This window comes from Lissotriton vulgaris, chromosome 4_1 (genome assembly GCF_964263255.1).
Source record: "Lissotriton vulgaris chromosome 4_1, aLisVul1.2, whole genome shotgun sequence".
Taxonomy (NCBI): domain Eukaryota; kingdom Metazoa; phylum Chordata; class Amphibia; order Caudata; family Salamandridae; genus Lissotriton; species Lissotriton vulgaris.
Window position 1 is genome coordinate 521396020 of NC_141691.1, and position 26162 is coordinate 521422181.

The 26162-nt window shown below is 42.2% G+C and overlaps 1 protein-coding gene across 1 annotated transcript in view; it reads right to left on the minus strand.

Annotated features, from left to right (window-relative positions):
• The window catches only part of LOC147721184 (TRPM8 channel-associated factor homolog), a 376336-nt gene that overhangs the window by 139989 nt on the left and 210185 nt on the right, over window positions 1-26162 (minus strand). The gene's annotated exons all lie outside the window — the stretch shown is intronic.

The window sequence follows — 26162 nt, forward strand, 5'->3', positions numbered from 1 at the left end:
ACATCAGCCCCCAGCTCGGCAGAATTCTAAAATGCCCGGTAGTCAGTCCGGCCCTGGTAGAAATTGTTAATTTTTCAATCCAGAATACAAAATTATTTAGAAAAGGGTCATCATAAGTATAGAATAAAGTTGGAGACATCAAACGATTGTGGCAACAGTCCTACAATCTGAGATGTGTATGACAATGGGCATGGGGGTACATTCACAGTACACCCTAGTACAAAACATTAACCATACGATCTCTGTTCTGGACCAAAACCATCAATGTCTCTCTCTCTTCAGGCTGCGTACCTGAATCCCACCAACTATGCCAAGTCACACACATTCTCAAAAATCCAGGGGCAGACCTCATAAACCTCAGACCAATCTCCAACCTACCTTTCCTAGCTAACACGACTGAGAAGTGTGTCCTGTCACAACTCAACCAACACATAGATAAACTCAACCTCCATAAATCTTTCCAATCAGGATTCAAGAAAGGCTGTTGCACAGTAACTCTTAAGCTCTAGGAAAAAAGAACTGAAATTAAAAGCGTGGGCCAATTTGCATGAAGCATGCAAAAAAAGGGACAATGTTGCCTTTTGGAAGGCCGTGAGCGCTCCATTCTATCAGGAGCGCTCAGGCCCCTCAATAGACAATGCAATCTCTGCACAGGAATGGGTCCAACATTTCCAGAAACTTTATAGCTGTTCTGTCCCTACTTGCGAGGATCACATGACTACAAAATCTATAAATGAAAAAGAGGGTTCTAGCTATCCAATAGATATTTCTTTTACCATAGAAGAAGTTCAAAGAGCTTTAAAAGAAAGTTCAGCGGCAAAAGCTCCAGGACCAGATAAGGTCCCAATATATGTTTTTAAAAATCTCCCTGACCTTTGGGCCCCAATTCTAACAAACGTCCTTAATTCCTCTAATAAAGTTGGATTCATTAAAACCTGGCAAGAGGCCATCCTGGTCCCTATACACAAAAAAGGGGATAGAAATGATCCTGCCTGCTATAGGCCCATTTCGCTTTTAGATGGCCTAATGAAAACAGCAGGCAGGATTATTCTTACCAGGATGCAGGAGTGGCTGGAAGAAAAAGATATTTTATCTACAATGCAATACGGCTTCACTAGAGGAAAGGGAACAATTGAACAAGGTTTAAACCTTGCCCTTATTATGTCAAAATATGTTCATGCCAAAAAGGTTAATTTGTACATAACATATGTAGACCTTAGTTCTGCTTTTGATTGTGTGAGGCATGACACCCTGTGGCAAATTTTAGAAGATATTGGTTTAGATGTTAGGATTAGAACTTTTATTAAAGAACTTTACTCGGGGGCTGGTGCGCGGGTGAGGTTCGGCAAGGGAGGTGAATGTTCTGATTTCTTCCCTATACGTAGAGGAGTAAGGCAGGGGTGTATTCTTGCACCCCTGCTTTTTAATTTGTATATAAATGATGTGGGAACCTTTTTAACAGAAAAGTATAATCACTACCCAGTGATCAAAGGAAAATCCATACCCATACTCCTCTACGCCGATGACGCAGCTATCCTGTCACAGACTAAGAGAGGCCTACAAAACGCAGTAAATACATTCTCCGAGTATATGAATAAGAGGGGATTATCTATAAACGTTTCTAAGACTTTTACCATGTCGTGTGGCCCAAGGAAAACCAGAGCTCCATGTAATATTAACTTGGACAATAAGTGTGTTGAATTAGCAGACATTTTCTGTTACCTTGGGGTACACATGGACAGACAAGGTAATTGGAAACCAGCAGTGAAAGCAAGAGCTTTGGCACTTACCAAAGCAACAGGAGCCTTACTCAACTTTGCGAAGAAGATTGGATCAAGGCCACCAAGAGAGCTTTTACAAATTTATAAATCTAAATGTGTTTCCACTGGTACTTATGGGGCAGGGTTATGGGGGATACAGTCTGTGGAAATTATCCAACGAATAGAGAACAAATTCTTAAGGTATGTTTTGGCAGTGCCGCCCAGCACATCAATATATGTACTGCATGCAGAATTGGCCATACAACATATCTCTGATACTATCAAGATGGCACCAATTTTATTGTGGCATAACATCTGGACTAACCCTGCCACAAATCTCAACAGAGCGATAGCAGAGGACTGCCTGCAATGTAGCGGGGTAAAAAAACATCACGTGGCTCACCTACGTTAAGAACTTTTGCTCTGAAATTGGTTGTCCAGAATATTTCTCTAACCCAGCTACCATGGACTCTGTCTCCAGATCCGCGTTAAAGAAAATCTTGACTGAACATTGTGAATCAATCAGATGGAAAATTCAAAGGGCCAAGATATCAGTCAGAAATCACGATGAAGTGACACTGCATAGAAACATCCAGTTGTACCTTATTGTTGACCAACCCTTTTTTTATCGTAGAATATTAACATACTTCCGATTTGAAACATTTTTTAGACTTATTACTCTCCCAAGGTGTAACGATTGGTCCAAAGATAAACTTATTTGCCCCTGTGATAAGTTGTCAATTCAATCCAATATTCACTGCACTTTATATTGCACTTTATACGCACATTCAAGGCGACAAATACTAAGGCCCCTTTTGTTAAAATGGGGCATAAGAAAATCGAGAGAAGCCTACAATAAATTGCGATCCTTGGAAGATTACTATACAATTAATACTGTAATGATGTATTTAAGAGCAATAATGAAACTTAGACGGGACATTACGCTAGAATAAGTCACATTATATTGATGATATAATGGTTCTGACCTAGTTTAGGCTCAATTTATTATTGAATACCTAATTCCCACATGTTTTTCTAATATTACTGTATACATGGATATTTAATAGTGGCTTTTTTCCTTTTGATGTAATTTGAATGACTTTCTTTGATTTGTAGATTGTATGTATGCTTTTATGAATTGTTTTTAACATTTCGAATAAAGCTTTTGAACTGAACAGTAACTCTTATGCTCAATATACCTGATGACATCCTCAGAACCTTAGATGATGATAACTCCTGCCTCCTAATCCTACTTGATTTATCATCAGCATTTGACACACTGTCATTCGGTTTTACTTGAGAACCTAAAGAATAACAGACTACAGTCTTGAGATGGTTCACATGACTATTTGCAACATCGTACTAGACAACTAAAAACCAACAGCTGTCTCTCTAAGCCCAACACTAGTCATACAAGGTGTACCTCAAGGCTCAATCCTCTCTCTAGCCCTGTTTAATTTCACATGGAATCACTCACAGTTATTTTGAAACAAGCAGGGATCAAATTTCACCTATATGCTGACGTCACAACTCTACTACAAAACCAAAGACATTTGGCACCTGAACGCCACCTTAATAAGATTCAAACCTGGTTAAACACCAATCACCTAAAACTGAACGCCAACAAGACTGAACTTCTACTCCTTTCCCCCCAAAAAAATCCTTTATCAATTCAAGAATGGCTCAAAAACCTGGACGCACTTAACTGGCATTTTTTACTTTCTAACTCCGTAAAAAAGCCCCTGAGTATCACCCTGGATCAGAAAATGTCACCGAACAAGCACATCAACAACTCAGCCAAAGAGCGTTATGCGCACTAAATATTCTCAAGAAAATCAAACCATGTATTCCCCCCAACAATCTCAAAATGGTAGTGCAATCACTAGTCCTCTCGAAACTTGAAAACGGCAATGCCATCATCCCTGGAAATCGGAAAAGTCAAGTCAGGGGGAGAAACCCGGATAATCCTTATGAACCAAACCAAGTTTCCGTTAGTAGAGTAAACTAGAGCCAAAGTGGACAACCAGAATCACTTCTGCTCCCTCCCTCTGAATTCTCAACAGAAGAGAGGCGTGGAATCTGGAGAATTGGATGAAAGAGATACAACAGACCACTAGCGAGTTAATGCATCCAGCCCTGCTGACAGAGCATCTCTGAACTTGGAAAATCAGTAGAAGGGCATTGGTTTGATCTGCAAAAAGATGTACAGAGGGACTGGTGAACCTCTGACAAATATTTTTTAATTTTTCCCTTTAAATTCTCAAATTCTGAAAAGAGCGAAACACCGTGCTGAGGTGTCTGCTAGTACGTTATCCTTGCCCTGAAAATTGACCGCTCTCAGCGATACTATTATTCTTTCTACCCAGTATATTATCCTGACCCCTTGCATTTATAGTTATCACCATAAGCGTTAAAGGGCAAAGAAAAAACGTCCCTCTCCAAATTGGCTGGAACTAACCACCAAAGAAGTTGAGCTGTCAAGGGCTGTGTTACCGGAGTAAGGAGCTCAAAGCAGTAGGATATCGGAAGCCAGAGCAGAAGCATGTGGAAACAGGGAAGTGTGACTCACAAACCAAGCTGAAAAACCAAAAAGGGAAATGAATTTCAAATCACTGAACCTCAAATCACTGATAATGACATATTTTGGGTAATCACAACGAAAGGAACGAACGACCAAGGAGAATCACAAAAACCAGATATAAGCAATTCAATGAGTATATCAGAGGTAAGGAGGCAACCACATCAATATGAAATACCAAAGGAAGTGATTAAACCGAATGAAACCAGTACATCTGAGGTAGTGAACAAAGAAATAAGTGGTTAAACAATAAATACCAAGTGCAACACCAATGAAGTCAACCAAATTAATCAGGAAAGTAAGAAGAAACAAAAACAGCTAAGAATGCCTATAGAAGTAAATGTATAAATAAATAAAAGGATATACATACCACCTGATGAAATCGAGCAAAATCGTCAGAGTAATTAGGAAAATAAAGAGGGATGGGAAATACATGAGGTCAATGAACATCAAGTCATAAGTCCTGAATAACTAAAAGAGGGGGAAGATATAGGGAAGATTGCAAATAATGGACTAGATGAAAAAACAACTGAAAGCTTGGAGGAATATGTATTTACAGAAAAAAACTTGTGAGAATAACATGACAGCACAAACTACAGCCTTAAAAAATAATTCCCAAAATCAGAAAATTAAACAAAATAACCAACTGGAATTTGTTTTTAAAAAATTTGAGATAAGTTGGGGTATTTTTTACCAAACATCGACTCTTACTTTGGAAGCGTTACAATACCAATCCAGCAAAATGGACATACAAATTGAACTGCTAAAAGCAATGGCAAATGCAGTTGTTGGGATTGACAATAAAATTGCCCAACTAAATGGATTGATAATTAGAGCACAGAAAGAGAACGAGAAAACACCTATAGAACACATCTATTCACCAATCATAGACAAACTTGCAATAATACCAGAGGTTTTGAACAGTATAATAGAAGACACTAAACGAAGTATGGAAGTGAAGAAAGGTGAAAACTATGGAAATACGGAAGTTAACGTTGAAAACAACAAAACTACTATTAAAATGGATAATGAAATAATCAGCCTCACAGAAAATGATGAGGGGCCAGAAGAAACATTAGTTACAAACTTAGCATCGAACAAAGAAAATCGAATAATGGATACACATACACTTGAGGAACAATCAATGGACCATATAAGAGAGAATAGCATTGATACCAAAATAAGGGAGGATCAGGAAAGTAATGAAGATAACACTAATGGCTTCACTATGTTGTCCAAACGTCAAAAGAAAAAACTACGGAAAGCGAGGAAACACACAAAAACAAGAGAATGTGCTACAATAAAAGACCAGATAAAAATCATAAACGGGAATAGATATGAGATAGGCAAAACTAATAATGTAGACCAAAAACAGAAGAAAATCTTAGATATAAACAGGGAGGAAATAGGATTAACGAATGAAGGAAAAGAGGTCAAAATATCGAATATGATTGGAACTAACAAATACTTCCCACTATTTGATAAAAACTCATCCAAGGGAAATGTTCATGAAAAATGCGCCAAAACAAGAAGAAAATGATAAAAGTAAACAGGATGGAAATACAAATAGGAGGAATCTAAAACCTAAACGTGAATGGGTGAATAAAGATCATAAAATAAAGCCGGAGGCTATGAAAATAATGGACCACAAGGAGGACAAAAAGACCGCAGATGCTTCGCTTGAATCGGATGAAGAGATACTCGAATGGGAGGAGGAAGAAGCGATTGGCTCACTAGCGAAAAGACAAATAAGAAGGAAGGATAAAACCCCAATAAAAGCAGTAACAAAAAATTACTATCCAGCAATATCAACATGCTGAGGAAAAGCCAGAATTATCCATCAAATCCTCTATAAGTGAACTAGACAAAGATAATTCAATAACTACAGAATGGGACCAGTCATAGAAAGCAGTCAAGGGGTAAAAAGAATTACTTTTAAAAAAAAGCCGCTGTATACTTACTCACCAAATAATAAAGTACAAATTATCTTCAAACCGGAATTTGAGTCTAGAGGTAGCCAAGATACCCTGAATCGAGGCAATATACTCAGACTATTCAAGTCCATTCCACCCCTCTCTAAGGTAGTGAATGAGGATATCTATTCGATTGAATTTATGACAGGAAACGAGAGTCTACAGGCTCCCACGCTAATTACACTAAATTCCCCGTTAATAGCGGAATTGATCCTGACAGAACATCAAACATTTAAAGCTTGAGGTATACTAATTACGAAACAAGGTTCAAAGGTTTATCCAACACCGCTTATTGATGAAGAGAATACCAAGCATGCTAGAACAGACAGACAAATAATTCCAGTACTAAAAAATGCCCGGGGAAAGTCACCCAAGAAAGCAGGAGAATGGTTGTCTCAAAAGGATATGGGAAAAAAATCTGTAATAAATGAAAAATTAATCACCAACTCACTACACAGTAATAAGGAACTATGATCTATTATTACTAGCTGCTCTATATCCATAGTAGAGGAGATAGGTCTAGTCCGAATGTGTTCATGGAACATAAATGGGGTGGGAGCAAAGATTCATAATGCACATATAGACTCAATATTGCTCCCCTCTCAAGTTATCTTCTTACAAGAAACTTGGGAAACCGAAGCATTTGTCCTACATGGATTCAAAGGTCATTTTGAACATGCAAATAAAAACCACAAATTTGGCCATCCAAGCGGAGGCCTAGCAATCTTCATCTCAACGGACCTACAGGTTGAACATGAACGACTCCAGTCAAAAAGTGCAAATATTCTAATAATTAAGTTGAAATATAAAACAACAAAACAGGAACTAAAGTTTGTATATTTGATTAATGTTTATATACAGCCAACAGGCCCTAGTAGGCTGTCAACTTGCGGTATACTGTATAACCTTCTCATAGATTTAATGCTTTCAGACCCTCTAGCGGAGTTCATTATGTCTGGGGACTTTAACCTTAATCTAATGCCATCTTTCACAAGGGATGATACCTGTCAAACACAGGATTATCAATGGTTCATTCCTCAACAGGACCTAGGAAAAGATACCTCACGTTCTGGCAATAATATTGCATTATCTTTTGTCAAAGACATGGAAGCAATGGGCCTGCGTATACTAAATGGTGGATTTAAAGAAGATACCCCTCCAGCATATACATATTCTAAAAATAAGTCAAGGTCAAGGATTGACTATACAATGATATCTCTTAACGCCTTCCATAATATCACTGCATATCAATAGATGAAGTAACGGAAAGTGATCACTCCCAGCAGAAAATAACAATTAACCTTATGAATAAGGCTAATCAACCGTTTCAAACTGTCCCGGGTCACATTGGAACAGTAAACTCTAAAAAATTAATTTGGACTACTAAGAAAAAGGATGTGATGAATGACCAAGTTATCCAAATATCAGAAATGTGCTTTAATGTAAGATCACCTGAAACCTCGATAGAACAATGGGTACAATTTACTACAATGCTGGTCAAACCCCAACCACAATATCAAACGCGACGGGATAAATTTAACCAAAATGACGATCGAAAAGAAAATAAATCATACATAAACCTACTAAATTAAAAAGAGCATGGAATAGGATGATAAGGCAAATTAAGAAAACTATTCCTAACGAGAAAATATCAGGCAAACTTAAAGCTGCGAATCAAAATTTGAGGAAACTAATATGGAATGAGAAAAATCAGGCAAAACAAGCACTTTGGGCAAAAATATACCATGCAAGCAAACAGTTAAACACAAGAGAGTTCTGGACAATAATAAATGGTTTGGCAAGACCAAATAAAAGGAATGTTTCCTCTAATCTAACTGAGCAAGAATGGATGACATTTCTTGGAAATCATTTAAACCAAAAAAGTTTGACAACAGAAAAATTGAAAGCCAACCGACTGATGCCAAAGAAGGTGATATCGAAATTCCAATCGCAGTAACAAAAGACCAACTGAGAAAATTAACTAAAAAACAGAAAGATGGGGCACCAGGACCGAATGGTATTCCTTTTGCCCTATTTAAAGAAAATCCGGGTTTATGGGCAGCACAATTAGAAAAGGTATTTAATGAAGTTATTGAAAAAGGCGCCATCCCGGAGTCATGGCGTGGATCATTAATTACGCCAATTTACAAAAAAGGGAACTGGGCATTCGCAGAAAATTACAGGCTCATCACACTCCAAGATACTGATGCCAAGTTGTTTGCAAGGATCTTGCTTAATGAGCTGAATGATTGGGCAAGAGAAAGTAAGATCCTGCCATTGAATCAAACTGGCTTTGTTAAAGGATTAGGGACTTCAACAAACATTCTGGCATTATCGATAATAATAGGCAAGTCAATAAGTCTTAAACAGCCCTTGTATCTCTGTTTCGTTGATTTTAAATCAGCCTTCGATTGTGTTCAAAGGAATTTACTGTGGAAAAAGCTCAGAGAAATGAACCTTCCAACTACCTTATTAAGAATTATCCAGCTATTGTATAGTAAAACTTGGGTTAGGCTAAGGATGGGGAATGGGAAAACCCTGTCGAAAGAAATTCCTGCCAATGAAGGGTTAAAACAAGGATCTGTATTGGCCCCCCTTCCTTTTAATTTATTCTTGGCAGATCTGTCAAGGACCCTAGATAAACTAAATGCACACCCTCCAAAACTAGCGGATAGGGATATTTCAAACTTACTGTATGCCGATGATGCCATCCTGTTTAGCCAAACAAAAATCGGGCTGCAGCGACTAATCTCTGGAATATGTATCTATGCAAGGGAAAATGGGATGGTGATTAACGAAACCAAAACGAAGATCATGATAGTCGCCAAGAGCAAAAAACTAAGGCAAAAATGTAGTTGGTATATGGAAAACACCAAACTAGAGCAAGTTGAAGTATACAAATACCTGGGAGTACTATTTGATGAGAAGGGTAGTTACCAACCGCAGTTAAGAGATATTCAGAGGAAGTCAAACACCCTAACAGCTGCATTTAGAATCTTGCAGAAATCGCTGGGCAACCACACATATGGGCCGTTTCTAAAGATTACAGGGGCAAGATTACTACCAACAATCACATATGGCAGTGAGTCACTAATGGGAAGGGATATGGAAACAATAAATAATGCTGTATCTAAAACTTATAAATTACTATTTCATCTCCCAACAAATGCCTCGCAAGCCCATATTAGACTCGAGTTTGGCTTAACTAATCAATACTATGCCAGGAAGGGTCACTTTATCAAAACCTGGATCCAGATTAAAAATGATCAAGATAATCAAATATCACAGTTACTGTGAAGGGAGATAAGAAATAACACAAAGGCAGCAGCATGGAATTTTCTTAATGATGCTGTAGAAGAGTTTGCAGTAACCTCAATTTGGAATAATACCATAGCCAATGGTTCCTTTAAGAAAATTATTAATAGAACAACAAACTTACTATCAATTGTAAATGACAAAGATAGTCTGACTAAAAGAAAACATGCCTGGACAATAATAAATGGATATAAAACAAAAAAGGTTCAAGACTATTTGGAAATACCGTGGTCAGGAACCAGCAAACAAATCTTTCTCAAAGCAAGATTTGGAATCCTTCCGGGAACTTGCCACCTCCCGCCTTGGAAATCCTCTGAAAGGAGTACACTTTGTAGACTATGTAATAGTGGAGAGGAGAATATTGTACACTTGCTCTGTATTTGTCCAGGACTTCAAAATGAAAGGATAAAACTACTTAAAGTCCCCTTTGATGTACGAGGAATACGGACATGTAGGCAATCTCTGAAATGTTGTCTTCAATCTTTGTAAAGTTTTTAATAATGATAAAAACAAAACTAGCAGACTAAGTCTTAAATGAAGTATATTAAGGAATATTTTAACAGAGTTTTAAGATGAATGTTCTTTTACTTCTTTATTTGTTTTTATACTAAAAGTAATTTTGTAATTGTATATTGTAAGATTTTAAATAATGAAACAATAAAGTAAATAAAATAAATGTGGAAATAGAAAATACCAAAACACATTTCAGTATAATTAGCGGCCACTACCAACATCAATCATTAAAGGAAGCTAGGGTAATGGGAACACTTAACATGTATCCCTGTACCGAATAAGAATTAGCTTGCCGATGCATGTGCCATGCTCCAATGAGTCAACACTCTGTGAATTAATTTAAGTCTTCTTTCTACTGGAAAACAGACCAGGCCCCAATACTTCTGAAACCAGGATCCAATTTTTGTTAGACACTGATAAGGAATCATACTTATTCTCTTGAGATTAAAGAGAAAACCAAACATCCTTAGGGCCTGTACCACTTATACAATATCTGATGTCAACCTTTGGGCAGAACTGAGACAATCAAACAGGTAAATATGCACCTGAATATTCATTCCATGCAGAAAGGCAATCATTGAAATTAAAATCTGGATGAACATCCTTGGAAAAGTCTTCTAGCCCAAATGGAAAGACTCAGAAACTGCCATTGACTCTTACTCACTGCAATCCTAGAAACCAAGGATAATCCGAAGGAATGGGAATGTGTAGGTAAGAATCCTGAAGTTAATAGTATGCTAGGTAATCCCGCAGATGAACCATTGGAATGAAATGTTGAAATGAGTTTATCTTTAAATGAATTGTATTTTTAAACAGATTCAGATCTTTATGATAAAGCAAATCTCCCCCAAGCAGTTCTTCACCAGAAAACAGTAGAGCATCAACCCTCACCTTTTCTGAATCTAGAACAGGTACAGTAGCTTTTTTTTGCAGCAGTGATACAATGCTTGACTCTTTCCTGGAGTCGTTCGCAGATGAGTCCATAGAAAACGATTATCTGCTCATCGCTTTGGCTGTCCTCGACATAATTGCTGTTTGGATTTTGTATCCTGAGAATTCTTCAAATTACCTCACCTGGAACTTGGGTCAGAACCGATTTTTGATGAAAGAGGTGTCAAATTACTTACCGCTAGGATTGTTATAGTACTTTATTATATTTTAAAAGGTCCTTGATTCATCTTTGAAGGTCCGAGTCTGCTTTCTGCCTTTGAATGACTTTCAGGTCATATTCTCTAGCTCCTCTCTGAAGAGATTGTCGCCTGAAAAAAGCATTTTCAACAGGCACAACTCTTGAGAAGAGCCAGTTTTTTATGCAATCAGGTACCACTGTCTCATAACAGCCACTCTACTCCTTGTAGTAATGGCTGAATTTCCGGGATTATCAAAAGTAATATCAGAGAGAGATTTTGCTTGCACCTCAAAAGCTACTAGCACATGTGTGATATCTCCCACTCTTGAATAGCAGTGGAAAGGGCGTGACAGACCTTTACCAGAGACTAAGGTTCTGGTGTTAACCTGGGCTTCTATGGGAATTCACAAGGGCATATTATCAAGCCCATTATCGCCGCTTTAGCGGCAGTTTCCTGCAGATAAAAGCGGCAGTAATGTATCGCCCTTTCTTGATAATATGGCCCGTGATTTGTAAACCATTTAGACCACTCAATCCTAGATTCAGAACAGATTAATCCATTTTCAGATATGCCCCAACCCCCTTATCTACTGGATCGGGGGCTAACCACAACAGATATTGGCTTGGCCAATTGTTTAGGTTAGCCAGAAAATGACCAATAGAGAGGTTTTGGAGAAGCTAAAAATCCTCCTTAGGGGGGCGAAGGGGAAAGGTGTTTGCGCTTCCCACTGTGTTTTCCCATTATGAACACCAATACACAAACTAGGAAAAGGAAAGATGCTAAATATTCCCCCTGTAAGACCTCTCATCAGAAGAGGTTCCCATGTAACCAATTACTTATAAAAATAAAGAAACCCCTGCCTTTTCCTATCTCTAAAGGAAGGGAAAAGAGAGGTCTATTCAATAGGCATTGAATAAGGCAGACCATTTTCCTCTTTTTTTTAAATCACAGCCACCTCTGTTTTAAACAAGCATTTGGGAAATGCATCAGTTACAAGGTGTGGGAGAAGTGTATGAGTGCAGGGAGAATAGTGTGAGTGCTCTCTGTGCAGGGAGAATGGTGCCTGAATGAAGGTTGATAAGTGTCTGAGTGCAGGGTGAAGGTGCCTCAATGCATGGTGATTGATGTGTATTCAGTGCAGAATGAGAAGTGTGTGAGTGTACAGGGTGAGAGATGTTACCGTCTAAAAGGTAAGAGGTTTAGCTCTGTGGCCATTCATCTGTGGAACAATCTTCCGCCCAGGCAATTAGAAGAGTTCCTTCAGTTTAGGAAGAAGCTTGAAACCTATCTCTTCCTTAGGATGTAGTGCAGGATAATCATCCAGTGGGTAAATATGTGCATTTAGAGGAACCCCTGTTAATCTCAGCGCCAGGATAACCGTGGAGTGATAGTGCGCTTTATAAGTCCCTATTACATTACATTACATTACAGGTGTGCAAGTATAGGGTGAGCAGTATGTAAATAGTGTAAGTGCATGATGAGCGGCTTGGGTTCAGGATTAGAACTGTGTGTGTAGGGTGAGAGGAATGTGAGTGCTGGGGGAGAGATATGTCAATGGTGCGTGAGTGCAGAGGCAGCACTGAGTGAGTGGTGGGTCAGCAGTATCTGGTAAGGTTAAGGTAGGTCTAATGAGCCTTAAGGCAGGGTGCTGCATGTTAAAATGTTAAAATGTGGAACATGTACTTTAACATGTTTCAGCAGCAAAGACCCTAAACTTTCATTTTTATTGTGGAGAGGCTAGGGACTCCATTGGCAAGAACAGAGTTACAGGTTGACACCTCAGCCCTGCTAACTTCTGAATGGGACTACTAAAGTTGGTACTGTAAGGTATCAAAATAATCAGTGCATGAAATCTGATTTAATGGATAAATCAAGTGTAATGTCACTAGTGGGCAAAATGCAACTTTAGAAGTCGGCACTTTAGTTGACTAAAGTTTCCAGTTCCCATTGACTGTTTCACTTTTGTTCTGTCCTGCAGACAGCTTTCTGCCCTTCTGGGGAAATGTGCTAACATCTCAGAGGAAAGATAACAATAGAGGTCTGCCGCTGGAGAAGATGTTACCTCCCCCAGGCAGGAAGCCACACTGGTGTTTGCCCCAAAAGGTGAGCTTTAAAGGTTAAGCCACTTCTGAAGGGCAAATGGGGAGAGAGGCTGCTTTATTGTTTAGGTAGAGAGGCTGGCACTAGGGATGCGGAAGGGAAAGCCAGTTGTCAAACCAGTTTTGCAAGGGCCTGTAACCCCTTTGGTTGCATTGCCTGTGGGTTGGGCTAGGGAACCCCATATGTAGGGAGAGGTATCGTGCCAGATTGAAAGTGGGCAGAATAGGATGCCCAGATGCCACACTTCTCAGGAAGTGGTCATTAGGGGTGAGGGAACCTTGTAGCCCATTTGCTGCCAAGTGCATCCTGCCCTGAGGGCATTTCTGAGCATAAGTAGGGTACCCATGGCACCCGAACTCAGATCTCAAGTGGACTGGAAGAACAACAGAAGGACTATCCTGCTGCACCGTAGAATTGGCAAAGAGAAACGGCACAGTCGTGCACTGCACCTGCTGAACATGGTTCCAGCATAGGAGAGGGACTGTGCCTGCCATGTTCTGCCCAAGGACAAGTCATTTCCAGAGCACAGCTAAAGTCAAGAGACTCTAAGTCCCAGCTGACTGGCCTTCTGTTCGCAGCACAGGGACTCAAAAGCTGAAGAAGCCTGCTGGGGCAAGGGGTTTGCCTAAAGTCTTCAACCTGCCGCCATCCATCAATGTACAGCACCAGAGACCAGGACCTGCCACAATAAGTTGCATCCTAGTTTGCTGAGCTTGGGAAGGCTGTCGGAGTGCAGCTAGGACACCCAGATGATAAGTTATCAACTCAGGAAGGATTGAAGATGACCGCGATATTGGAGACTGGTAGTCCAGTGGCCACTGGACTTTTGCCAGCACTGAGAGGACCTCAAGAGACATTGAGTCTGTGACTAGGATAACATTGTGAGAAGGTGGCCTGATATGCAGTGGTCACTATTCTAGTGAACACTATGTATCAGTCCAGCAACCCTTATTGATGATTGGTTGTAAGTCAACCTTATAGACCAGCTATCCTAGTAGCGTGGATACGAGCAGTCTAAGGCTAAAGACTCGAGAGGGCGTGTTAAGCCCGCTGTTATACCACATATACCCCTTGAACACCAAGTGAAAGGACACCACACAAGTGTTATGAAAATAAACAGTTATTTATTAAAGATCACAACAGCCCTGTACTCTTTATGAGGACAGGGTACTAAGCACAAACCAACACTCTTACAAAAATACTTAAGTTAGCACAGTATATACAAATGCCCGAGGGGTACGGAAAACCATATACTAGAAAAGTGGAATGCGAAATTACTAGCAGGTAAGTACAGTACTAATAGGCTTTGGAATCGCTAGGACTTGGCTATAGAATCGTTAGATTACTTCTAGGAGACCCAGGGGACTCGGGTGCAGTGTGTGCACTCTCACGCGAGATGCGGGACAAAGTCTATGGTAGCTAGGAATTGCAAAGTTAGTGTTCTCGGGCGAACCCGACCTGGTAGGGAGAAAACGAAAGTAGATTCTGACCCTTGGATAGTGAGGCTATGCTGGGGCACCGAAATGCCGAAGTTACCTAGCCCAGGGGCTGCAGCTGCATAGGACTCAAAAGACGTCGGGAATCCTCGTTGACGGACCAGGAGCCTGGAAGAAAGAAGTTGCTGGCAGGCGACCAGTGAAGAAAGTTCGGTGGATCCAAGCCTGGATCGATGGAAGATGACACCTGAAAGCAGAGGGGACCAAGTTCGAGACTACTAGCCAGTAGTCAGTGGGCACCAGGAGGGCACCGGATGGTAGCCACCTCGACAAGGCGTGTGGGTGACGCTGGGCTCGGAGATCTCACGGACCAGGAGGCGTTGTCGGCGACCAGGAAGGAGGATCGAGCTGTCCCACGAAGATAGAAGCTGTCGGCGTCGCTGGACCCAGGATTGGGCAACAAAGCCTTGGCAAATTCAAGCCCACGCGGTGGACCTAAAATGGCGTCTGGAGTGGACCAGGAGGGTCCGGGGTGCCTCTCTTCAAGAAGGAAGCAAGGGCCAGTCTGGAGCAACCAGACCAGCAGCAGTGATGTCGTCGGGCGTCGTTCAGAAGGCCACAAGCCAGCTGGCTAGTAGCCGAACAACGCGGTGCACAGCAAACAGCAGAAGGGCCCCACGCAGATCGTGGAGATGCAGGGAGGCTGATCTTGGGTGCTGGAGCTGCGCAGGGTCGGGGCTTCTCGGACCCCAAAGCACTCACCCGTGGAGGACACGGTGGGCTTGTAGTAAAGATGTCGTGCAGTCTTGGCGATCGTCGGTCCCTCGAGGTCTCGTCGCACTCACGGTTCCCAGCTTTGCTGTAGAGGTGAGTAGAGGTCAGAGGTGCCAGGGAAGCCGGGTCTCGTCGAGCTGGGTCGTCGGATTCGTGATGAAGGACTTGCAGCAGACCGCAGTGTTCTTTAGGATGGTGCCTGCGGATGCAGGGTGACTACTCCTTAGCCACAAGGGAGAATCTTGAAGAAGGAAATCTTGAAGTCCTTTCGCAGAAAGTCGTGTCTTGATTCCAAAGATGATCTAATTTGAACAGGGGGCCCGCTCCCATCTTTATACTAAAAAAGGGGGCTGACCCGGTGACTAGGTCCTGCCTATGGGTGGGACTAGGTGGGGGGTGGTTACACCCCTCAGCCATGCCGGACTTCCCCAGGCCAGGGGCTGGTGTGCCCCTGGAACTGGTTCAGACCGGCCTATGCGTAGTGAGCACCGGGGTGCCACTCAGCAGTCACCTTCCTGAAAAGCCCTGCCTACCCAGGATACACAAAACCATGTCTGGGACGGTGCTAGCACCGCCCCTGACAGGAAACCCTTTGTCCAGGCTCCCCTTGCTGGAAGGACTCCCAGCTACAGGGGGTCAGACTCGTGTCTGTGGTGGCAGCATCCATTTTGTGGAGCTGAGGCTTCAGTTAACTTTAACCGGGGTTCACAGTTACATACATGTCGTGTCCCTCTAGAAGGGTGGAATGCTAACCCCGTCGCCAGAATTGGCGAGGGGTTAGTATTCCAATTCGTATGACACCTTACTCGACATGTTTTGATAAAGCAATACCAAAGTTAGCATTTAACCGCGAGGATTATAATGCACTTAAGAGTATATGGTATGCGTTATCATGGAACAGCTATTAGGACTTGATTCCGCAAGCTGCAGACAGGCTCAGCTCATGCCAGAGCACCATCTCACACGATTCCAAGCACTCTGCCTTCAGGATTGTCAAGGCCTGCCATAGGAGTGACTGATAGGAATCTGTGTGTCCATTTTAGTGTTAGGTATAGGTATACTACACCTACAGCAAAGGGTGATTACACGACTTTGCCCCAGCTGTCATGCAGCCAGTTGTGTCAAATTTAGGAGGCCAGCCAGGGGTGGCATAATACATGCTGCAGCCCCTGGCAGCCCTGGGTACACCCATGCCCTGAGTTACAGGGTCTGATAGGGTGGCCCAGTACCAATTGGAAATGTACCTAGGGTACATGGAATCCATTTTAAAGAGAGAGCAGTAGGCCTGGGGTCCTGATTGGCAGGGTCCCAGGTCGACTATGTCCAAAACCAGCTAAAACACAGGGCAAAAAGTTGGGGGCAACCATAGTCAGGATGTACCTTCCTACAAACATCACCCCCTTCATGGACCAAATAGTCGCAGCAAGACCCCGTCAACTGCATCACATTCACAGTATCCTTGAGCATCTTCAGCATCTTTCATCCCTTGCATCATGGCACACTTCTATAGGCAAGCCCTACAACTGATAAAGGTGCCTGAAACTGACTGAAAACTGCTTCACCTGCTAAGGTAACAGTTTCTGAGGCCATTGCTGGTGTCCCTGACTGGCTCCCTACTGGAGTTGGTTGCAGTACAACTAGTCTAAACTTTTATTGAAAAAGTTCCTAAGTTTCAATTTAGTTGAATTTGCCAATGCTTGGTCACGGATGAGGGAAAAGCTTTGATTTACTATACCTTGTAAATTCTATATAGCTTGAACCCTCCAACAGATCTTTTTAGTTGTAGTGTCTAACAATTCACAAAAATATCGTCCATTTCTGTAAATTGGTGTCTAATTTATTTAGTGTCTTGTTGATTTCTTCTTTAAATGTGTTGGTTCTGTTTAAATGCTTTAAATGCTTTACACCTGTTCCTTTGTATAAGCCTTGCTGCTCAGAGCCAAAGCTACTCAGGATTGAACTGAAGGTTTCACAAGCAAAACCTCAGTTTGAGCAGAGGAGTGTAGCCTCACTAAGAAAAACCCCAGGCCAGAGCTGAAAAATAAAATGGTAATAAAGTTTATTTAATTTTTGCCATTTTATTTTTCAGCAACCTGTCCTCAACTAAGTGTCAAAGTGGGGCCAGTGCTACTGAACAGCAGGAGTAGGGAGCTGTGCAGTGCGCTTCAAAATATGAATTTTCCTTTGGCCGGCCGTCTTGTGATGGCCAGCCAGACATGCGCATTTTAAAGTTCTATAACCTAGCTGGGTTAGAGAAAGCGCTGGCCTCCAGTGCTCCTAGGAGCGCTGAGTGAGGTGGCTCCCTCCAATCCTGGCGCTGATCTAATGCTGGTAAGAGCCATGCTAGGACTGGTTAGGGGAGTTTGCGGGGTCCCACGTTGGAACCTTTCCAGAAGACCGAAGGAGGACGTCCCGGAGGAAGGTAAGTCTTTTTTTTTTTTAACACCCGCCGTACTTGCTAGCTGCCACTGGATTTAATGTTCAGTTTTGCTGGGGGTATACTGTTTGTTGAAACAGAAGTATGGGGTAAATTGATTGCGTAAATGTAAGCATGGACTGTATTTTCGATATCTCAGGTGAATAAAGGCAGTTTACAATTCCCGCAAGTCACCTACATGAAAATGTAGGTATGCTGGGAATGCAGTATTCCTTTTCTGTTTTGTTATTTGTCTTTTCGTGCATTTGATTTGCATTTATTTGTGTTGCTCTAGTGGGTTTCTCTGTACAAGAAGACATACATCGCAATCAGAACAAGTAAACAAGTCTCTTTTAACAGTGTCGCTCATTCACTGGTGCCTCTTTTCTTTTATTTCAGGAGTAAGCATGAAAACTACAGGAGTGTGTCACATCGAATAGTAAAATCTCTGTGAAAAGGGCAAACAGATTTTAGATGTTCTCATCCAAAATACTCCATATATGCCCGCATGGTTGCTTCTTTGTATCAAAGGGTTCATTTCCATCATTGTCTGGTATTCCCAGTCCACAGGGAAACCTCACCCATCTCCACCCAGACAACCACGGTGCAAGCTGTATTTACTAGGAACTACCAGATCCCTTCTGCCTAAACATTGGCAGCACGCACAGCTGTAAATGCATTTCCGTAATGGATTTACTAGCACTTACAAATCCAGAATGTGAACCATTCACCCCATCCAGGGGCACTCTGGAAGCTGTGCTGGGTCACTGCCAGCCCTATATAACATCGCGGGACATCTGATACCACAGCTGTTGTTTGTCTTAATGCAGTCATCTTTTACATACTACACTGGTCCATATGTGGGGACAATTACTGAGTAGACTGAATGGTAAGGGCGCCCACCTTTCATCAATAACTGAACCCCAAACGAGTACCATAGATACAGTTACAGTAGGGTGGCTGTGAATTACTTGGGTGTAAGGGTTCTCAGTGCCGTCAGTTAGACAACCAGAGTACAGCTCAAGTTGTATATGATGGTACTCAGAGCCCGGTAGGGGGAAAACATCCCCATCATTTAATAGCCCGAATAATCTGCCAATGTTTCCAGCAATATACAGAGGGCATATAGGAGTAAAGGAGTGCCCATAATTAAATTGTAAAAAAAAGTTTACAAATCTGGATTTCCATTCATCCCTCCCACCCATGAGTTACTCTCCCTTCCCTCAAATGAAACCTGGGCTCCTGCCACACATCCAAACCAACTTCTGGAAACGCCCCCAAACTGAACAAATAACCTCGCTTCCTGCTGCCGCTTCCCACCCTCGGACTGGTCTCTCACACTGAGAGCAGCGAGCCAGCACTGACTCTGTGAGAACCTGTGAGAGCTGCGTTTCCTCTGTCTGCACTGGCCTCCCTCCACATGCCCACACTAACGGGAGAAGGCGCTTGGTGCAGGAGTAACGTAGCCTACAACCTCCTGCCTCCCTTGGATCTGCAGATAGGCGGGTAAAGGCAGGTGAGACCACTAACCTCCATTTCACCACCGTGCCGGGGTTTCTTCAGACCTGAATGAAGTGGGGGAACAAAGAGGAAGCGAGGGCGCTCTCCTCCATGGCCGTTCTGTGGCTTTTCTGGCAGGATTCAGGATCCAGGCTTATGAGTTCCATTAGACCTCGGCATGAAACCCATCAGACCGCAAGGACAGCTGATGCTCTGGACTACTCTCCCTTGGAGGGGGCCCCCCAAAATGTACTGAGCTCCATGTCTGCTTGGCAGGTATCTCAGTACCTTCAATGTAACTGCCGGTGCAGTGGTTGCAGTGAAAGCAGAGCACTTGCCTACCTTGGCAAAGTTGTTATGCTTTTTCAAAATAACTCTCTAAACAGAAATTTGCTTTTGCCGTGCAGCAGGGTCATTAATTGAGGAGTCATGAATGTATGGTGGCACACCCACGCTGCCAAGCTCAAAATGACCCCCCTAGTCCTTATTCTTAAAGGAGAACAGCAGTGAGGCAGACTGTTCATTAGGGATTCCGAAATAAAATACTAGTCATGCTGGCCAGTGTTTATATCCAGAGCTGACCAATCGGGCTCTCTTAAGTACCACAGATTTGTAGAGTGCTCATCCAATCAAACACTGCATGTCCAATGAAGGATCAGCTCAAGCCAGGACCACGGACAATGGGACCCTTCCTTGGCTAGTCCCATCTAACTCAGGTAGAGATCAATATTGGGCCACAGAGCCGGGAAAATCTTGTATGAATGCAAGTCAGGTAGAATAAAGAGCACTCTGCAGGATGAATGCAGGTAAATTTACTACAAAAAGAGGGATCTGACAACTCCCTAATAACAGAGCACTGCAAATCTGCCTTTACAAGACTCATGTATGCTTGTGTGTATTGTATTGTATTGTATTGTCATTTATATAGCGCGGTTGCTGCCCGGAGGGCGTCCAAGCGCTGAACATAAGACAGAGCTAAGTATAGCGGGAAGAGTTTAGAGTGCAGTGGACCTCGCAAACAGGTAGGTTTTCAATTGTTTGCAGAAGGAGAGTAGGTTTGAATTCGTCCGGAGCTGTAAGGGGAGTGAGTTCCACATCCTAGAGGCGTTTACGGAGAACATCCTACCTCCGGACCTAGCTCTCCTTATTCTGGGTACTACGGCCAGAAAGGCATCCGTAGATCTGAGGTTTCTCTTAGGGTGGTATTGCGTGATTAGTTTGTCAGTGATAACTGGGCCCGTTTTCCAAAAGGCCCGGTGGGCAATACATAGTGCCTTGAATGCCACTCTCTGTCTCACAGGAAGCCAGTGTAGGCTGTTCAATGCGGGTTTAGCCGACTGAGTCCGAGGGATTTGTAACAGGGTGCGGGCTGCACAGTTCTGCACCACCTGTAGCTTTCGCAGGGTCATCTCTGGAGCTCCGACATACAGGACGTTGTTCGAGTCTAACCGAGACTGAATCAGGCCCTGTATTGCCACTTGTCTGGCTTCCATAGGTAGGAGGTGGAGAACTTTCCTTAGTGTTCTTAATAGGCCAAAACATGTGGCGGAAAGTTTGGTGGCCTGAGTGGAGAAGGAGAGGTTTTTGTCAAGCCAGACACCTAGACTTTTTACGCTGTCCTTGGGAGTTGGAGGGGTACCTAGGCACGGAGGCCAGAGGGGAGTGAGAGATACTGGGGATGCTGAGCCTAAGAGCATGAGCTCAGTCTTATCTCCGTTAAGTTTTAAGGAGGAGCAAGTCATCCACTCCTTGACGTCCTCAAGGCATTTCATCAGGCCTGCTGAAGAGTGTCTGGTACCCTCTTGAGCCAGTGTGCAGTTTATTTCCAATATGACAAACAAACGGTGCAAAATGCAACAAGCCATCATTTCTATCATATTTTCGATGCTAAGACCATACTAGGCCTTTTCGTCTTCCTTTATTTTCTCTCTTTAGAAAATAAACACTTTAGGAAATGCTAAACCATGGTAGCTGCCCTGCATTTGACTTGCTTAAACTTGTCATTACCATAGAATGTGCTGACTTTATAAAATTGTGCTACTTCTTTCTATGCTGCATATTCTTATTGTATTTAGCCTAGTATACGTTCACACCATATTGAAAAGGGGATAGAATACTAAATAATAAGGCTTACATTAAGACACAAATCCCATGAACTCGTCTGAAAGCTTGCAAGTTATAAGTTTCTGTTGTAGAGTAGTTTGTTCATTGTTACTCAGTGAACATTGAATAACTGATAGCCAGGTTATGCTGACGCTCTCATGGAAATTGAGGGTGCATATTGCAAATATAAAATTGTCGCACCAAGCCTAACATTTCTTAGTAGTAGGTTGTCGAATTCATGCATTTACCATGGGACTGAAGGAAGAAGGAACATGCCATTGGACGATGGCTTCCCATTAGTTCGAGGAAACAACCTTTACAACGCAAGTTTTACACCGCACTACCATTACAACAAAACTTTTACAACGCAACTTCCATTACAACGCAACCATTACAACGCATGACACTACAACGCACACCACTACAACGCATGCCATTACAACGCAGTCATTACAACGCATACCATTACAACGCATAGCATTACAACACATAGTACCATTACACTATCCAACACTTACCCCACTGTTGCACCCCCTGGAGTTAGAATAGTAATTTTTACCCCTACACTATCCAGCACTTACCCTACTGTTGCACCCCCTGGAGTTAGAATAGTAATTTTAACCCCTACACTATCCAACACTTACCCTACTGTTGCACCCCCAGGAGTTAGAATAGTAATTTTTACCCCTACACTATCCAATACTTACCTTACATGCAATGTAATGTTATACATTGTAATGGTATGCGTTGTAAATGTAGTATGCGTTGTAGTGGAATGCGTTGTAAAGGTAGTTTCAAAGAATTCGTTGTAATGGCATGCGTTGTAATGGTATGCGTTGTAATGGATGTTACGGTGTAAAAATTGCGTAGTAAAGGTAGGCGTTGTAAAAGTATGCATTGTAACGTCATACATCCATTGGTTCGAGATGATGCAGCAGAGAAATGGCAGTGACTTCATGACTTGATTTTCTTTTCTTATGCCTTTACGGGTGTATCTACTGCTGCACCTACTTATCTTGGATGACTCTGCTAAGTTTCTCGGAACAACCCTATAATGGGAGTTCTACATTGATGCACCATTTATCTGACTCTTTTTAGGAACTCTTTATGGGTTCAACTCAACCCCCTAAATCGGATTTATATAGAATAGGGACTTAATTCCTTTATGGAATACGTTGCTATTTTACCTATGTTTGCCACTACCATGATTTTCTTGATATTTCTGTTAACAGATGTATGTGACTGACTCATTTGATTAGAGCAAATAATGAATTTACTAATCTCTTAATGAGAAACTAAAGGTTTTTGAACCTATCCCAAGCTTTCATTGACTGTAATGATGATTCTATTAGAAATGTATTGATGTATTCTCCAATCTAAAACGGTGGCGAAGATCCATTGGCCTGAAGGAGAATATAGTGCGGTGTTGGAGCCCACCTTCACAAGTTACGGGTTGAACTGTGTACTGGAGGATCGATAATTTATTGATTTCAGCGCTAACATCCCCCTCCATCTTGGATTGGCATGTATACACCGGGAAGCCACAATGGATTCTCTTCTGTACTCTCTCATACATGCTCACAAGCTCTGCACTCCTAATTCATCAGTGTAGATATATATATATTCATTTAATTAATAACTCACACAGATGGAAATAAAAGACAACATAGGAGAAAGGAGCAGTACTTCTCAGAAAGAGGCTGCTGATAGCTCTTACCCTGTGAAGGAGACAGATACAAATGTCTGTCTCTTCCCTACAAATTATTCTGCACACACATTCCCACATATCCTGGTAGAAAAGGCAGTAGCCATTCTCTCAATGAGAGAGCACTTTAGGTGCCCACCTCGACTTCAGAGCACAACTATGGGGTCTCAGTCCATGTAACACAGAGGCCCCACAGTTGTTTTTCATGATTGATGGCTCAATGGGGGAACAATAAAAGCACAGCAACTACACAACAAGGAAAACAGCAGAGAACATGGAGGCACATGCAGGGCCGGATTTAGCACTAGTGTGACCCAGTGAGACAGCCTATGTGGTGCCATGCCCCCCCCCCCCACCCCTCCGATGACGTCCTTCTCCACTGATTCTCTCACTAACACTCTCCGAGGGTGACCCTCATCTGATAGGCAGTATATTTAAAGATGGCTTGGTCTGGAGAAGCACATACTCAGGATTTATAATGTTACACAGAGGATGGCATTGTTTTTTATTAATAAGAACTTATATCTACCCAAACGCACACATTTTAGCAACCTTGGGATAACGAAAGACTGGGGAAAAACATTAGGTTGAAAACCTATGCTGTGCAGTTTGCATGCAGTTCTTAAAGCCAGTTTATTGCACACTGTTCTATATTACAAAGATTGCAATTTATGAACTGCAAGTAACAAAAAGAATCTCTGAGGCAAAATATGTAACCCACTGAGTTATCTACATAAAATACAATTCTATGATCATGTGTTATTTGTACTTTGCAGCAGACACATTAAACCTCAGCACAACCTTGAGATGATTCAAAACTACTTTTAGACAAAATTCAGATCTCTATAGCAGGTACATTCATCACCAGTTATCTTGACAGTTTTGTTGTTGCCTGAAAATGGAGATTAATACATACCACTGAGATGCAGTATTTGGAAGGGCCGCCCTAAACAAGACTTTCCAAATACCATTTGGTATTTGGTCGCAAACCCAAATTGTGAAACGGTGGCGTGTTACTGAATCACAATTTGGGTTGGTGCAATTCTGTGAATTGGATTAATTGTGGCACCAAAAAGGCTTAATACATCTGGCCCTAATTCCGGTTACTCTTTTTCCCATTTCTGTCTTCTGCCACATTATTAAAGGAACCCCAGTCCTTTTATATGCGTGTGTATTGTGAAATGTTTGATGGAATTGGTAATTCTCAATGAAAACATAATGATGCTGATGTGTGGAGAACCTGCTCATCATTGTATCTATGTTGCAGCCCCAATATGTTTTCTGGTGCAGATGACTCATGTCACTGGCCTCTGGTCAGGGCTCTCTGTGATTGTGGCATGTTGCTCACTAACATGGTCTTAGACCTGCTGAGGTCCAACAACAGTGGAATCCCTTTAAGTGGAGGTGAATATCATTCCCATTGACATGAATGAACAAGGATTTATGAAAGTGAAGCTCAACAGATGCTCCGAGGAGCACAAGGCTCTGTGGTCAGATGATTTTAGTAACAGGTACATCCCCTTTCTATCTGAAACTCACTAGAAGGACTGGTTTATGCCTCTGCCTAGCTATACAACAAACTACCAACATACTCCCTCACTGACTACCTAACCTTTCTTGATGTACGGGTAAATGTAAGGTAGGTGCTAAAAAGTTCAAATGAATAAACAATTCTCGGTATTGATCGAAATCATCACAAGGTTATGTTGCTCATTAGTTGCAGTGTTTTTGCAAACTAGAAATCAAAGAGCCGAAAAGCATTTACATCAGTCTCACCTATTATACCTCTTTGGGTTAGTTCCATATATAGCACATTCAAATATTGTGTCTAGAAGCCAACACAGGCTTCATGTCCAAATATTCTTTCAATTATCCCCATTAACACACAAACCACACTTAGTGGCACACCATACACGGCTCTTAGGGGCTGATTTTGAGTTTGGTTATAGAGGGCACTCCATCGTGTTGGCAGAGAACATTGCCCCACCTTTCCGAAAGACCTGCGCCTACATAATCAAGAGTTGTGGACTAGCCCCTCGGACAACTTTTAGCATTGGCAGGAACCACCATCACTGTAGTTCTTGTCAATGTAGCAAAAGTTTGACAATCCGCTCCATCCAAAAAACAGGCAACCGACAAACTTGAACAAAGTAAGAGTTTGTTTTTTGAAAAATGAAAAACAAATTCTTTAAAAAACTTTTTTATTAGTGTCCCTTATTGCCAGGTGGTGTGAAAAGATGACTGGACCAGAGACAAAAGCAATGCTATTTTCCTTTAAGAGATCAGGACGAAATCCTGAGAACAGAGAGGAAGATCTATGTTGCTGTAGCTGTTTCGCAGCCAAGTGTGCTGAGAACCTGTTATGCACCACTAGAGTCTGAGATCCAGTGCAGTGCTGTGATGTGTTCCCAGTTGCGAAATCCAACCAAGATGGAAGATGATGCTCAATGGCCCAGCCGTACCCAAGCTAATCACCCAAACGACCAGCTTCAAGAAGAACTGCAGGCTCAGGCACATCCCAGCTAGAGGCATCCAATGAGGGGCATGTCATTGTTTTAAGCCACTGCACAACACAAGTACATAGAGTTGGGAAGAGGCCCCCTACCGGGTGGCCTGTCGCTCTCGTGAACCTCCTCAACCCTGAGGTCATGAAGTCAGCAAGTGACCCAGCGAGAGGCATCTGAGAGCTGGCATTTCCGAAATGCCATCTCCCTTACTAGAAAGTGACAGTCACTCAGCCCAGTGTGCCTTCCAGCAGCCGTTTTCTGAACCTGCAATCGGCTGCCACCCATACATCCTGATGCCACACTATCCCGCCGCCACATGTTGCCTCAACATCGCAGTGCACCACCCATTGCT